Below are 14,030 nucleotides of genomic sequence, written 5' to 3'. Positions count from 1 at the left end.
GTAAGTAAACACATAAAAGCCTGCCAAGAATATGAAGGTGAACATTGGGATTCAGCAGGACAATAAAACTGATAATAGAAAGTGTAGAGGGTGCACAGATTTTGGCAGTGCGAGAGCAGGACTTTTACCAACAAAAACTCTTGGAATCAAAACTGTGCATCAGATGAATCTATGGATAAATTATTTATTTCTTATCTGTTCATAGTCTTGCTGATTAAAAACCTGATCTCTGACATTACTTGGAAATGGAATAATTTTCTTTTTGCCACTTAGTCAAATGATATTGTTTTCAAGATAGCGCTGCTCTGTCATGCTTGTATTTTGCTTGGTTGATATTCATCCAGTCTTAATTCCAGGAATCCTGAGTTGCTCCTTCTTAATGCTTAACAGTATGGACTACTTTTGTTCTTTCTCATGCAACAGAAGACAAGAAGTCTAGATGTCTGTGTCTTTAGAGAGCATGAATGCCAGGAACTTTTTTTATTGCCTCAAGTTATCCTCTGCTCTCCCTAACAGTTTTCACTTATGAATCTGAATGATAGCCTTTTCTCATTTTAAGGCAAAGTAAAAAAAGTTAAAGAGATGAAGGAGGAAGGGTAAAGGTACAGCTGCAGGTGATGGGTCTGCTGGGAAATAAGAATAACCTACCCAGTAAGAAAAAAATAAGAAAGACTGGTAAGACATAAGGAAAGAAAATTTCTGTGGATTAAGTACTGAATGAGATCAGGGTTCAGCCACAACCTTACTTTTAAGAAAATCTTTAATTTGTCTCTCTCTCTTGCCCTGCTAACCAAAGATAAATCTGCCTGCAAAAATATATTTTATTTTTCCCAAAAACTTGATTTTTTTCTCTACTGTTCATACCAAAATTCTGCTTGTGCCTTAGATTTAAACCTAAGGTTTACTGCTATTAGGTCCAAAATATTACTGATATTTTTTAATATATACTTTGTTGGTTGTAGAAATGGTTGGGGAAAAAAAATTGGAAAGAGGAAGAAAGCTATTCATCAAAGTTGGTTTCCCAAGAGGCTCCATGATCTCCTTAGTTTTCTGAGATCTTGGATCATGAAAATCCATAGGTTCTTTGAATGACAGCAAATGGGCTTGGGCAGGGTCACATGCAGGAAAATTATGGGAATCATGTGGTTAAATGAAAGGTGGCACATAATCAATCGTAACTCTTAAATAGCCATGAAATCACTGAAGTCTTTAATATTTCATGAATAACCCAAACTCAAAAGAACTCAATAGACAATTCTCAAATATTCAGATTTTTCCCAACAACAATTTTCTCCTGAAATATCTTTCACACAAAATGTAATGCTAAATCACATATTCTCCTCTTTAAGACACGGGACAACTCACCAGCCCTGGTCCCCAATTCTGCCACTATTAAAATGTGAATCTTCATCACCTCGTACCTCTGAACCTCTCTTTCATTTTTATTAGTTTGTCTTGCCTGTATACTGTATGAAGGCTGTTTGTAACAGTGACCTACTGAAAATGCCTTCTGAACGTAGGCAATGTTCTTTAGTGGGCACCTCTGTGTAACGTAATGAAAGAATGAAAAGTGTTCCTCAGATATCTTTTTCCTGGGAGAAATACTCATTTTCAGCCCACATTTCCCTGTGAATCTTGGAATAAGGGGGATAGAGTAATTAATTACTTATTCACATATAAGTGTTCCATATCCAAACAATGACATCTGGGTGCATTTTTCTGAGCTGGTCTCTATCAACGACGCTGTAAACAATATTCTGTGCAAGTTAAACCAGTTGTCTTCAGATTAATCCTGTTTGGGTTATGTTTCATTGTGGAGTATTTTCTTCCAGAAATAAAATGTCATTTCTCTAGCTGCAAATACCTAGCTGGAGAAAACAGGCTCTTTGAATCAAATCAGTGGTGGAATGTCTAATTTTTTCCTAAGGATAAAAACCATCAAATATGTTGCTTTCTCCTAGTAATTAATTTAATTATTATTGCAAAATGTTTAGTCAGATTTATGAAATTGTATACTCTGCAAGGAGGTTTAAGAGTTGAAGAGGTACTTTCTGGAGGTTATTGTAAATACACAGTCGATAACATTCATGCCCATATAAACAATATTGATTTCAGCCTCTCACTGAGGTAAACTATTCTAAATCCTTCTTTTTTCTTCCTTTTTTTTTTCTAAATACAGTCTCTTAAGACTTCCATAAAAGCAAACAGAAGCCAAACATAACTCTACTTAAAAATGAACGCCTTTGCATATACTTAGCAGTCTGGAGCACAATGTTTGGATACTGTGAGAGGAATAAGCGTTGGGAAAGGAACTATGTCATTTAGAGGATAATTATGGAATGAGGACCACATATTTTTGTAAACCTACCCATTCTGATCCTGGAGTGCCTCTGTGATTCCTTCACAGCTATAGAGGTAGCAGACGGAGAAAGACACAACGCACAATGAATTGCCAGTTATCTCTTTGTAGGATTATCTAGATTGCAGGCAGTTGCTTACAGATATTATGGTGCAGACACAACTCAGCTGGATAATTAATGCTGTTACTGTCTCAAGGACAATGATTAACCATGGCTAAGTTTGTGCAAAGTTTGAAAGAGCTGGCAAAGCCAACCTGTTACAAGTTTAGCACAGGCCAGAGATCAAATGAAAATCTGATATGTTCTTCTGAGTGAGAGCTGGGAGTGGTAGAAACCTGGATATCCATACTACCCTTGCAAGACTTCAGGGATTAATTTTTTTCTGCCCTGTTGTAGTCACATATTCCTGTGAAGTAATGCTATTTCATCTAACTCTACATCTGATGGAATTGTTTCAATAACAGCTAAGGGTTAGAGCTTGATGTGTCAGAAATGAAGTACAGGAGCACCACAGACAAGATTTCTCTGAACATATGTGGGCAGTGGGACAGGTAGGAGAGGGGAGGATGTCAGTTCTTGAAAAATTACAAGCCAAGGGCAGGCAAGTTAGTTTATTAAGAAAGTCAGTGTATAGCTGTCTCTTGTATAGCTCAGAAGGCTAGGATAGGGGCTGTGTTTTCCAAGAGTCAACAATTTGTGTCTACATAGTATTCCTTTGACAACCAACAACTTTGAGATTTAGAAGTAGAGGTAGGAAAATCAGTACCACTTTCTGGTCACTTCTGAAGTGCCATCACAAGTCCAGCACACAAGTCAAAATTTTTGGTATTGATTTTATAGTCACCTGTAAGTGGTATTACAGATAAAGCAAAGTTTACTTGCCAACATGTTCTGGGTTTGTTGTTTTTCTTGGCTACTGTGCAGCCCACCAGACGAGACTGCAGATTGATTTCTGCTGAGCTCCGTAATTTATACAAGCTTTTTAAATAGGTATTGGACACCTGTCTGTGGTTAATAGTAGAGTTAAATCTTATAAGAAAAGGAACTGGGTTGCCAATTTAGGCCTGAATCCGATATTTCCAGCAGAGAACAGAGCGAGCTTTGTTTCATGAAAGTGCAGGCCTTGCAAAAGTAGCTGTAGTTAGAACTTTTAAAGGTCAGTATTTGAGTAAGACTTTAAAGAAGAAATAACGAAGGGTTGACTCTATTGCATTTAGAATCTAGGTTAAAAATACCCATACCCTAGCAAAAAATAAACCTGGAATAAGGGCTTTTTTCTTAGGATTTGGGAACAAAGATTGAAGATGAGTGTATTTGCATAGGTGAAACTAATTTCACAGGCCTTGACATTATCTGATAAATCAGAAATCTAATATGCTGAGGTCCAACAGATTCTGAAACAGTCTAATGCTAGGAGCATTGCTTCACTGAAGTTTTAAGCTACAGCTCTATGGTGAATGGGGAAATTGGCATGGTGGTAAAGCTTTATCCACAAAAGGCAAACATTCCTTTGTTTGAAAGTGGTATTTTGAATTACCACCGGGAATCTGCTCATATTTTGAGCTAATTGCAGTGTCCTGAATGTTAAAAAGTCCAGCTTAATGAGACTTACTGCTGAGCAGAATTGGCTGCAATAGTCTCTGAATATTTTTTGAAGAAATCATCTGAAATCAGGGTGGTTTTTTTCAGTCTGAAACCTAGATCATGCTCAGTGTATCATCAAGGTTATGTATATCAGGCCATGCAATTATAAGCACATTCTTTACATTGCAGTAGCTGCTAGTTCTATTTTTAAGCCACAGCAGGAATTTCTTTTACTTCCAGGGTACTTTAATTCCCCCATCCATTTTCTATATCTCTAAGCTGAAGTATGTTGCAAAGAAAACACACAAAGCATACCAGCACACTAATCACAGTGGAGACAAGGAGAAAACAATAAACAGATATGTTCAGAAAGTAAAAGTAATCTGACACTGTCATGTATTGGTTGTTACAAAACTTCTAACATTTATCACATCTCACACCACTGTATTTCAGCTGGAGCCAAAGAAAAACCTCTTGTGGAAGAACTGAAGGTGGCATGTCTCAAGCTCATTTCCATTGAATAACTGGAATGTTGATGTACTCTGCTGCAGCCTGAGTGTATATCCTGAATTTATATTCAGATCTCTGACAGAAGAAATTTTGTATATCCAGTCACATGCCAGGGTAAGGTTTCATATATTCAAAGATCACTCATGTTGCATCCTCATAGAAAATTCAGTTCTTTAGGGGGCTAATAATTCAAAATAAAGACATGCAAAGATAACCTAAAAAATCACTTGCTAATTTTTAAATTCTTGCCTGTGCATTTCTGAACATTATCTCACTTACTGAATATTTTCTCAATGACACTGTAAAGGCAGCTGTACTTGCTCATATCAAGGGTTCATCAACAGTGCCCATAAAGGATAACTATGTCCATAAATCAGTGTGTAGAGAAGTGAAAGTGGAATGGGCCATGGGATTACAATGGGATTGCCTTACATCTCTTTTACACACATAAACAGTGAGTTTTTTAGGCTACAGTCCATTTTAATGCTTCTCCAAAATCTCTTGATGTTCTCACTGAACGTTGCCTTTCATCTTTCATACAAAGCTCTGTTTAACCTCTGGCACTCTTCATCCCACCCTTCTTGACCTTACTCAAGCCAGACATCTATTGCAGCAGGAAAAGGAATCAGGCATGTGGTGCATTTCTCTTCTCATGTCTTGACATATTGCTAGGCAGAACATGACCAGGGACCTTCTAGCAGCTTCTTGGACGCCTTTGGGAACAAAGAGATGATGTCAAGTTGTCTGACACCAGGTAACTTTGTCTTTGCAAACTATGGGGGGTTGTGAGCCTATGATCTTCACCACCATCATTCACAGATCCTCAAATTTATTTTGTTTTCCTCAGATTCTTTTAAGTAGACTCTTTTCTTTTAGGTTTTTTTTAGGCAGGAGCTGATAACTTTCCAGAAGAAATTAACCAGATGGAGCCATGACCTTAATTCAGTGCATAGAGATCTGCAAGAAAACAGTGTGTAGCTGATTGCTTCTCTAATTCTATTACATCTTCCAACCATTTTCAGCTAAGGGGAGTTTCTGAACTGGCTGTTATCCTGCATATTTTGAAATCTTTTGAGAATTTCAGTGTCATGTGCTTCTCTAGTGAGATCTTCAACCAATGTCAAATTTGGCTGCACACAGCATTCTTTTGCAGGAAAGCCCTCAATGATAGCACATGTTCTGCGTAAAACCACCACTTTTGTTGCTTATATGAAAATTACTTCTACTCTCATTATTTGGCAATCAATAGTTCTTGTCTTAAAAAAAAGGATGAATAATTGAGTCCTACCTATGCCTTCCATGCCACACATAATTTTATAGAAGCTTATCATATCTCCTCTGAAATACTTGCTGTGAGGATAAAAAAATCTTCACCTACTCAGCTGCTTCCTGTAGAAAAACCCTCAATATATTTTAACCCTTGCTATCTTTTTTTCTCACCTCTTTCTTATTCCCTTTCAGAATAAGGAGGAAAAGCACAACACACAATGTTCCAATGGCTTGCAAAACAGACTTGATCTGTCTGTACCATCTTGTTCTGTCTTTGTGACCTGAAGTGAAAGGCAGAGATCATCTTACATGGAAACTACTTTTTGTCTCAATTTTCTTGCTTTTTCCCACCTTTTATTTTACACAGTGGCCAAAGCTTCCATAGAAGCAATGACAGACATCAAAAGACAGGGAGGACAAGCCCTGAGATCAAGTGGAAGTCAAGTGTAAAACCCATATATGCAAACTATATCAGGGAACTACAATATTACAAGAAAAAGAAAAAAAACACACTGAAAATTCTCTGGGTTTTACATATGGGAATTAAATGGATGTAACTGCTATCATCAAAATGAAGTGCAAGTGGACAGAATATGTGTGAAGACAATAGGAAAAAACTCAGTGGAGGTGAGTTGTGAGTTTATAGTTTGACATTAAAAATATTTGAGCATTCTTCATAAGGTAAAGAGCAATAAAATCTCAAAGGCACCTACAGTCCATTGGCAGTAAACAGTTCAAGGAACTAGGTTTATAAACAAACACATTTTGCAAGAAGTAATGAGAGCTACTCAGAAGTTAACTTTCTGGTCAGAAAGTTTTTTCAGCTGTTTGAATGAATAAATAATTGTTTTTCAATTACTGCATCCTGCATTAGGAGTCATCTCTTCACATTTCCATAAATGCAGCTTCCACAGTAATGTAAAAGTTGAAGTGAGAGATTTTCTGCAGAACTCAAAATATCATTCAGTTTTGACCCTTGTGGTTATATCAGACACTCTGAACATGTACTGGAGGCTTTAACCTAAGAAACCTTACCCTCTTTTACTGATGATACAAACACATGGTATCTAGCATGACAACACTCATGCGAGAATTAACAGATTCAACAATATGCATATAATCCTCTTAACTACTGTAATTATTCAAACGTGCAAACTAATGTATGAGTAAACACATGTGCAGAGTGAAGACAGCTGTCATTTTTTTTTTTTTTAATTTCAAAGTCATAGCCCAAATACTGGGAACAGAGTTTTTAGAAGCTCAATTTTCACATTTTGAATTGTTCTATATTTTCATAGTCTGGAAAGGAATAAAGCAAATATTTTAGTTTGGGGGGGGGAACTGAAATCCATCTGTGACTGGGAAATATAATTGCACTGCCTCACCATTACAGCAACATCCCCAGAGTCTGTTGTTGGAACTGACAGCAGAGTTGAGCTGATGGTACTTGAAGTGCACAGAATGACAAACACCACTCGCTTAGCAAATCTACAGCCCATTTACTTATGAGTAATGCTGAAGCAAAGCCTAATTCTCACTTTCCCACCTCTCCAGCAAGTATGCACTTCACTCAGTATCTGACCTGTAAAGAAATGAATCTCTCTTGCCAGTTTTTTTATCATGCCAGATTTCCTGCTACAGCCTCTATCCCACATCCCACCTCATGAAAATGAAACAGACAAAATGCAGAAACAAAAGTGGTGTTTGGGTCTCATGGGAAAAAGGACTTAGGATCACTAAGAGGTAGAATTTCCACTACCAGGGGTTATGTTAAATTCTCAAATGGGATATGTAACTTCTTACAACAGGATAGAATGCCCTTGATGGAAGTGATGAACTACTTACTCAACCATAGCAGTGATGTATCCCAGTGTACCCGAAACATAACCACAGAGTCAGTTGTGTGAAAGGCATGAAGCTAAGAGAAACCTCAGACATGTGGAATGCAAATTGCTCACCTCTGATGAGCACTGTATTCACTTGATTGATTTTAAATGGCTGTATAAGTGTTCTCATACATGTTGAACCTGCATAAAAAAATTAAATAACTCCCAGTGGAATTTTTCTGGTATTACACTCCGAAATTGAGCTTAACTTGAACAACAGAGTTTAAATACCTTGGGATGTAGTTCATCGTGGCATGATTTTAATTTTAATTCAGAACCATAAAAATGTGGGTGACACAGTCATTTTGAAAAGTGTCTCATTGAAAGTATGAGCCAAATTTATTATTTCCGGTATTATTCCAATGATTTCCACCAGATATAAAACTGGTATGGTGTTTTCAAGTGACTCGAGTACATGTAATTTTTGATTTTAGATTTCTGACAAAAATGCATAACCAAGCCCCCGTTTTGAACCTCTTGGCAGAATGGACATTTTTTAACATACCTTTTCTAAAAACCTTGGAAAGAGGGATGCCTTGGACTTTCGTGATTGTCAGTCTCTGTATTTGCTTTATCTCAGTGTCTGGATTCACACATTAAGCTCTTAAATACAAGATTACTGCCACTTTCTCCCTATTTATAATCTGATGTGTCTATGTGTGATTGAGCTCACTAAGCCTACTGAACCTTTGGTCTTTCTATTACTGAACTCCATCAAAATACCTCTTGGTATACTGCATCTCTGGAAAGATGCTCATCTCCACTTGATCTAAAGCTTATTCCAATTCAAGCAGAACTTGTTATTCTGTTGCTCATTTAAACAACAAATTGATTTCTTGGAAATTTCATTTAATTTTCATGCTTCAATTCTTATTATCTAGGACACAAATGAAACCGAGCTTTATAAATCAAAAGTCAATACAATCAAGTAAAGTTCAGAAGTTACCAAACAAATCTGTGATTTGATGCCTGTGAAATTAGAAGCTTGGAAAGAACAAGTTAAATCAAAGCCATTTCCTGTACACAGAAACTCAGGAGTGTCTGGGCTTCCCTCACTCCCTTCCACCCACTTCCTTCATTGATATGTCAATACCTTAATTCAAACAGAGCAGAGCTGATGACAGACTGGCCCCACATGGTAGTTTCTTCAGCTTTTAACATATAAATCACTTTGCTTTGCTCCCTGCAATCATCCACATGTTTTCACAATGTTGTATCAATTATTACTAGAGGAGAAAACAAAACAAAATAAAGCAAACCAAAGCAAAACAAAGTAATAACAACAACAAAAAAAAAACCCTGAAAAACCAAACCAAACAGAACAACAACAAAAAAAAAAAAATCAAAAAAAAAACCAATAGGAGGGAGGTTACAAGTGAGTTGGAATGCTTTGAACCAGATTGTAATTACTGTCTCAGATTTTCTAACTTTGCTAACCTGAGCAAAAAAAGGTTGTAAGGCTCTCAGCTTGGCCTCTGTGCCTATCTTTCTCAAAGTTTGGGATATACAAAGAACTTTCTACTGTGACCCTACATGAAAAGCAGAAGAGGGAGGTCAGTGTGTGAGTGAGTGCAATTTTAAAAGTTTTCAGGGGAGAACATATATTGAATTTCTAGTCAAAAACTCATAATTTAACAAGCATTAAACTCAAAGTAAGGATTGCCAGCTGTAGGAAGAACTTAATGCAGTGGTATTCTCTGTCTTGAGCAATTAAGTTTTCCCTCTTCAGCCATCTCTGAGGAAGCTGGCACTGCCTGGTTCGGGTGCAGGAATTGGATTTCCTCCATTACTTAGCTAACTTTCTGAGACAGCTTCAAGAATACAGTCTAAGGTCTGTATCCTCATTATTTCCTTGAGCTGACAACTGAAATATTGATAAGTAAATGTCAGTCTCTGCCATTAATCCCAGAATAACACTGATCATTTAGAAAGTGTTTAAATTTGTTGAGACACTATTTAATACTCTGTACATATAGAATATATTGTTTGAAGCATGGAGATTTGGATCATTGTTAATTTTTAAGTGAATAAAAAGTAAAAAGACACAAACTAAGTTGAGTTTCAGAGCATTTGTAGATTGACAGGAGGGTTTGAGATCACAACTTAATGAAAGACTTTGCATGTTACATGCAGCCTTTAATTTAGGAATTTATCAATGGAAGCAGATGAACCATTTTCCCCCTACTTTATTAGTGGCATCCCAGGACCATCACCACTTTGATAAAGAAGAAGCAAATAATCCCTCTCCCTTCAGCTGGGAGAGAAGAACACATGATTCAAGAATTTAGGATTGGAAAGAAATTAAAATTTCCAATGCATGACAATAAGAGATTTCAGTATGTGACTTTATTCAATGGGGAAATAGGAATAAAGCAATTTGTGTCACTCTATGTGTTGTGAGAAGTCTCACCTGCCCTGTAGATGCTACCTCAGAGCAAGACAGGACTTAAACACTGCTCTGTACTGGTTTGCCCCGACTAGAAGTCTTGGATATTGCACAAGCTCCCAAGTGGCACTGGCTGTGTTTCTGTTAATAAATGAACAATCTCAGTGCAGAATAATTCAAGTGCCCAAAGTTAGTTATATAGGATTCCAGAGGAGCCCTCTTGGAATCAGGCAATACACTCTAGTATTCTCTTGAATACTAGAGTGTATTGCCTGATTCCAAGAGGGCTCCTCTGTTGCATATGGCAGCTTTGTGATAGAGAAGAACTGGGAGAAGTTAAGTTGGAAACATAGGGTGCAATGTGGAAGAAGATGTTTTCATTTTTGTCTTTGCTTCTCACTGCCCTAGACTATTTAAATTAGCAATAAATTGAGCTATTTTTCCTTAGATCTAGTCTGCTTTGCCTTTGATGGTAATTGCCAAGGGATGATCCTGTCTTTATCTCATCAGCCCATGAGCTTTTTCATCATATTTCCTGCTTCTGCTCTGTTGTGGAGGAGGAGTGAAAGACTGGCTGAGTGGAGGTGTGGGAGCCAGCCAAGGTCAGCCCAGCAGAGAGGGGCTGCCTGCCTCGATCGTGAGACCACTTCCCAGCTGTCAGGAGCGTGACAGGCTCTGCAGAGCTGCTTTATGTTGTTGATCTGAAGCACAGAGCCCTGGGACTGCTGCAAAGGCAATTCTGCTGTGGGAGCAACAGGGCCTGATGTGTCTGTTCTGGTGCACTGGTCTGACACAGGAACCTGCTAATGAAGGACAGAGCAAAGCTGGAAGAGATGCTTCTCCTGTACAGACCTATCCAAGTTGGAACCCAAGTCCCTACCCTAAAGTCATCTCATATTCTTTTTTTATTACTCAGTTTTCACTGAAGAATACCTAAGGCAAATGGTCCTCACTGCTTGTGATGGCTGGGTTATCTGGTTACTTATATCAGTCACATGGATGATGGTCTACAGTCTCAGGAATATTTAAGCCTCTTAGACACCAACATTTCTGGTGTCTTTATGAGCAGAAATACACACAATACTAGTGAAATTATTGTCTAGCTTGTCTCCTTTCATGATCCCACTACAAGAGGATTTGTAGGTGTTGAAAGTGCTTTACCAATACTGTTTTTTTTTTTCTCCAAAAGTCTATTTACTTGTGGATTTTATGTATTTTATCACTGTTACAACTCTATTAATTGCTGAAACAAAACTTAAAGAGAAATTTCATTGCCACCACTGGTGGACAGACATCTAATCAAACAGAATTTGATTTTTTAAATGTTTATTAAACAATAATTGGGACTTTAAAAGCATATCTTATTTGTGGCAAGCCATTTCCTCACTATATGTGCACAATGGAGGAAACTTTCCAGGGCAGGGAGACAGTATCAAGTCTCTCAAGGCCCTTCTGCAATGCTGCAGTGAGCATGGAAAGCCACTACTGAACTTATGAAGAATGAACAGGTATTTTGATTTTCAAGGCAGGAAAGATATTGTTGTGCTCACAGGTCATGTGTGCAAACTAATCCTACCACATACCCTGAGACAGATGTTTTCAGTGACCTTGGGTAAATTTCTTGAGTATGTATTTCTAAGTGTATAGACACTTCATGATGCATATAGACACTAAATTTAACCTCAAAAATAACATCTCATCTTCATCTGCCTCCTTAGGCTTCTAAATGGCTTTTAAAATCTGATCCTAATGTTTTGTGCCACTATTCACCATCTGGTAAATTATGATAAACACTTTTCTCCCAACTTTTTGGGTTGATAAGGCTATAATCAAGTAAAATCTTGTGGTTTTGTATTCAAGGTTGATCTGAGAAAAGTGGATAAATTCTGCATAATGCAAACTGATGCTCATCTCCCTTTACCTGCCTTCACCTTAAACTACATTATTGTTCTTCAGAAACTTGTCTTTTAGTGTCTCTTTGTTCAGTGACAGTTCAGCAGTCTGAATTGGGGCTTCAGGAAACTGTAAATTAATCATAGAATTATGGTCATTGAATTAATTCATGTGTATCCTCTGGGCAGGGATGGGAATTTCTATAATATCTTAGTGTCAGGTAGTAATAACAATAGTAATAGCAACTAAACAGATTCCATCAGAAGGTGTGGCACTGGTGAATTCCTGAATTTGCAATGCTTGAACAGGGTCTTTCAGCAGATCCAGTGCACCAGCACACAGGATTATCATTTTCTCAAGGAAGCATAGAAAGAATTTTTTTCTTCTTTTGAAAATGGTATAGAATTCTCTCACAGAGATATAACTGGAGTGTCATTGTCACAGAATTATAGAATCATGGAATGGTTTAGGTTGGAAGGGACCTTAAAAGATCATCTAGCTCCAACCCCCATGCCACAGGTGAGGACACCCTTCACTAGACCAGGTTTTTCAGAGCTTCAATGAACTTGGGAATTAAAAGGGAAAAAAAAAAATATCCTTAGCTGAGATAGTTCAAGGAGAAGTATGGCATGCACCTAACACAGTACTGTGCTATGATAAAGGTCTTAGATAAGCTCAATATACATTTGCATCCAGTCTGGATCCTCACACAGAAATTGCTGGAAATGACAACTAACCACTCTGTTTTATAGTACATTACACCCATTTTGTGCAGGTCAGAATAACATCTGACAAGGCAATGACAACGTCCGTGCAAAGCAACAAAGAACCAGGCTGATGGTATGAAACTATTTCAGCAGGTTGGTCTCTAGTGTGGCTGAGTGGTGAGCAGAGTGTGACTGGAAAGAATCAAAGAGCATGTCTGCACTCTCAAAATGGATAGATGAGAAGATCCCCAAGGAACTGCCCCAGACACCAGCTCCTAGCAAACACATTTTGGCTGCACATTGCCTCGTTAGCAAAGTTAAGAAGCAGACCTAATTTTATTAAACCCAGTCCCTGGCCAGTATTTCTAGAAACTGAGATTTCTGTGGTACAATGCACATCCCTTTCTGTGGTGTCACATCAAAAATCATGGAGACATCAAAAGAAGGTGTTTTACATCATTTGTAAGGAATAGAGCTAGATTCTATGTAAGCTATGAATCCAGCAGGAAATTTCTATCCTGTGTACAGGGCTGAGTGTTGTCTGAGGTTTAATTTCATCCTATTTGGAATAAATGCAAACATTTTTAAGGATTCCTGAGAAAGTCTTCTCTAGCAAGAACTAGAAGCTTAATCTTTAGGCTGCTGACTTGAAGGGGAAGCCAGAAAGAGATCATCTGTGATTTTTTTAAATGGAAAATGGAAAATTAGGATAATATTTTTAAAGCCTGGAAAGCCTCTCTGACAGCTTCTAGCTTTCAATAATTTCTCACTTCTCTAAGTCTTTAGAGAAGTCCTAAAAATAATTCCACTTGTTCAGTAAGACAGAACTTTCATTTTAAATATAAGCACATTCTAAATATACGCAAAAATTTTACTTTAATGAAATCAGAATTACGAAGCCAGGGGAAAATATTTTTTCTTGCTTCTTTAATCACATTGAATATTTAACTTAAAGGAATCGTGCCACTGATACACCCCATAAAATGAAACAGGAGGAGAAAAATTAATTATTTTTATGTTCATAACTGGGTTTATTTCAATTTTGCCTTGAAGTTGTTAGGGCTACATGTTAGAACTATGGGGGAAAACTGTATTGGTTTTGTGATCATTGGAAACCTCAGTAGAAAGATGCTACAACTTCTAAATTTTAAAACAGCATAAGCCAATCTCCATGGCCAGCCCTAATTCGTAAATTCTATATTTTATCATACTGTAAACTGTAAATTATTGGTGATTTGAAGCACAAACACCCTGAAACTGATTGATACTGGGAATTTAGCCCAGGGGCAAGGTCCTGCACGGCTGGGGCAATCCCTGGTATCAACACAGCCTGGGGATGAACAGATCAGAGCAGCCCTGCTCAGAAGGACTTGGGGTTTCTAAGGGATGAGAAACTCAACATGACCTGGGAATGTGCACTCACAGCCCAGAAAGC

This window comes from Haemorhous mexicanus, chromosome 2 (assembly GCF_027477595.1).
Source record: "Haemorhous mexicanus isolate bHaeMex1 chromosome 2, bHaeMex1.pri, whole genome shotgun sequence".
NCBI classification, from domain to species: Eukaryota; Metazoa; Chordata; class Aves; order Passeriformes; family Fringillidae; genus Haemorhous; species Haemorhous mexicanus.
The sequence above is the reverse complement of the archived record's forward strand: the minus strand, read 5'-3'. Positions refer to the sequence as shown.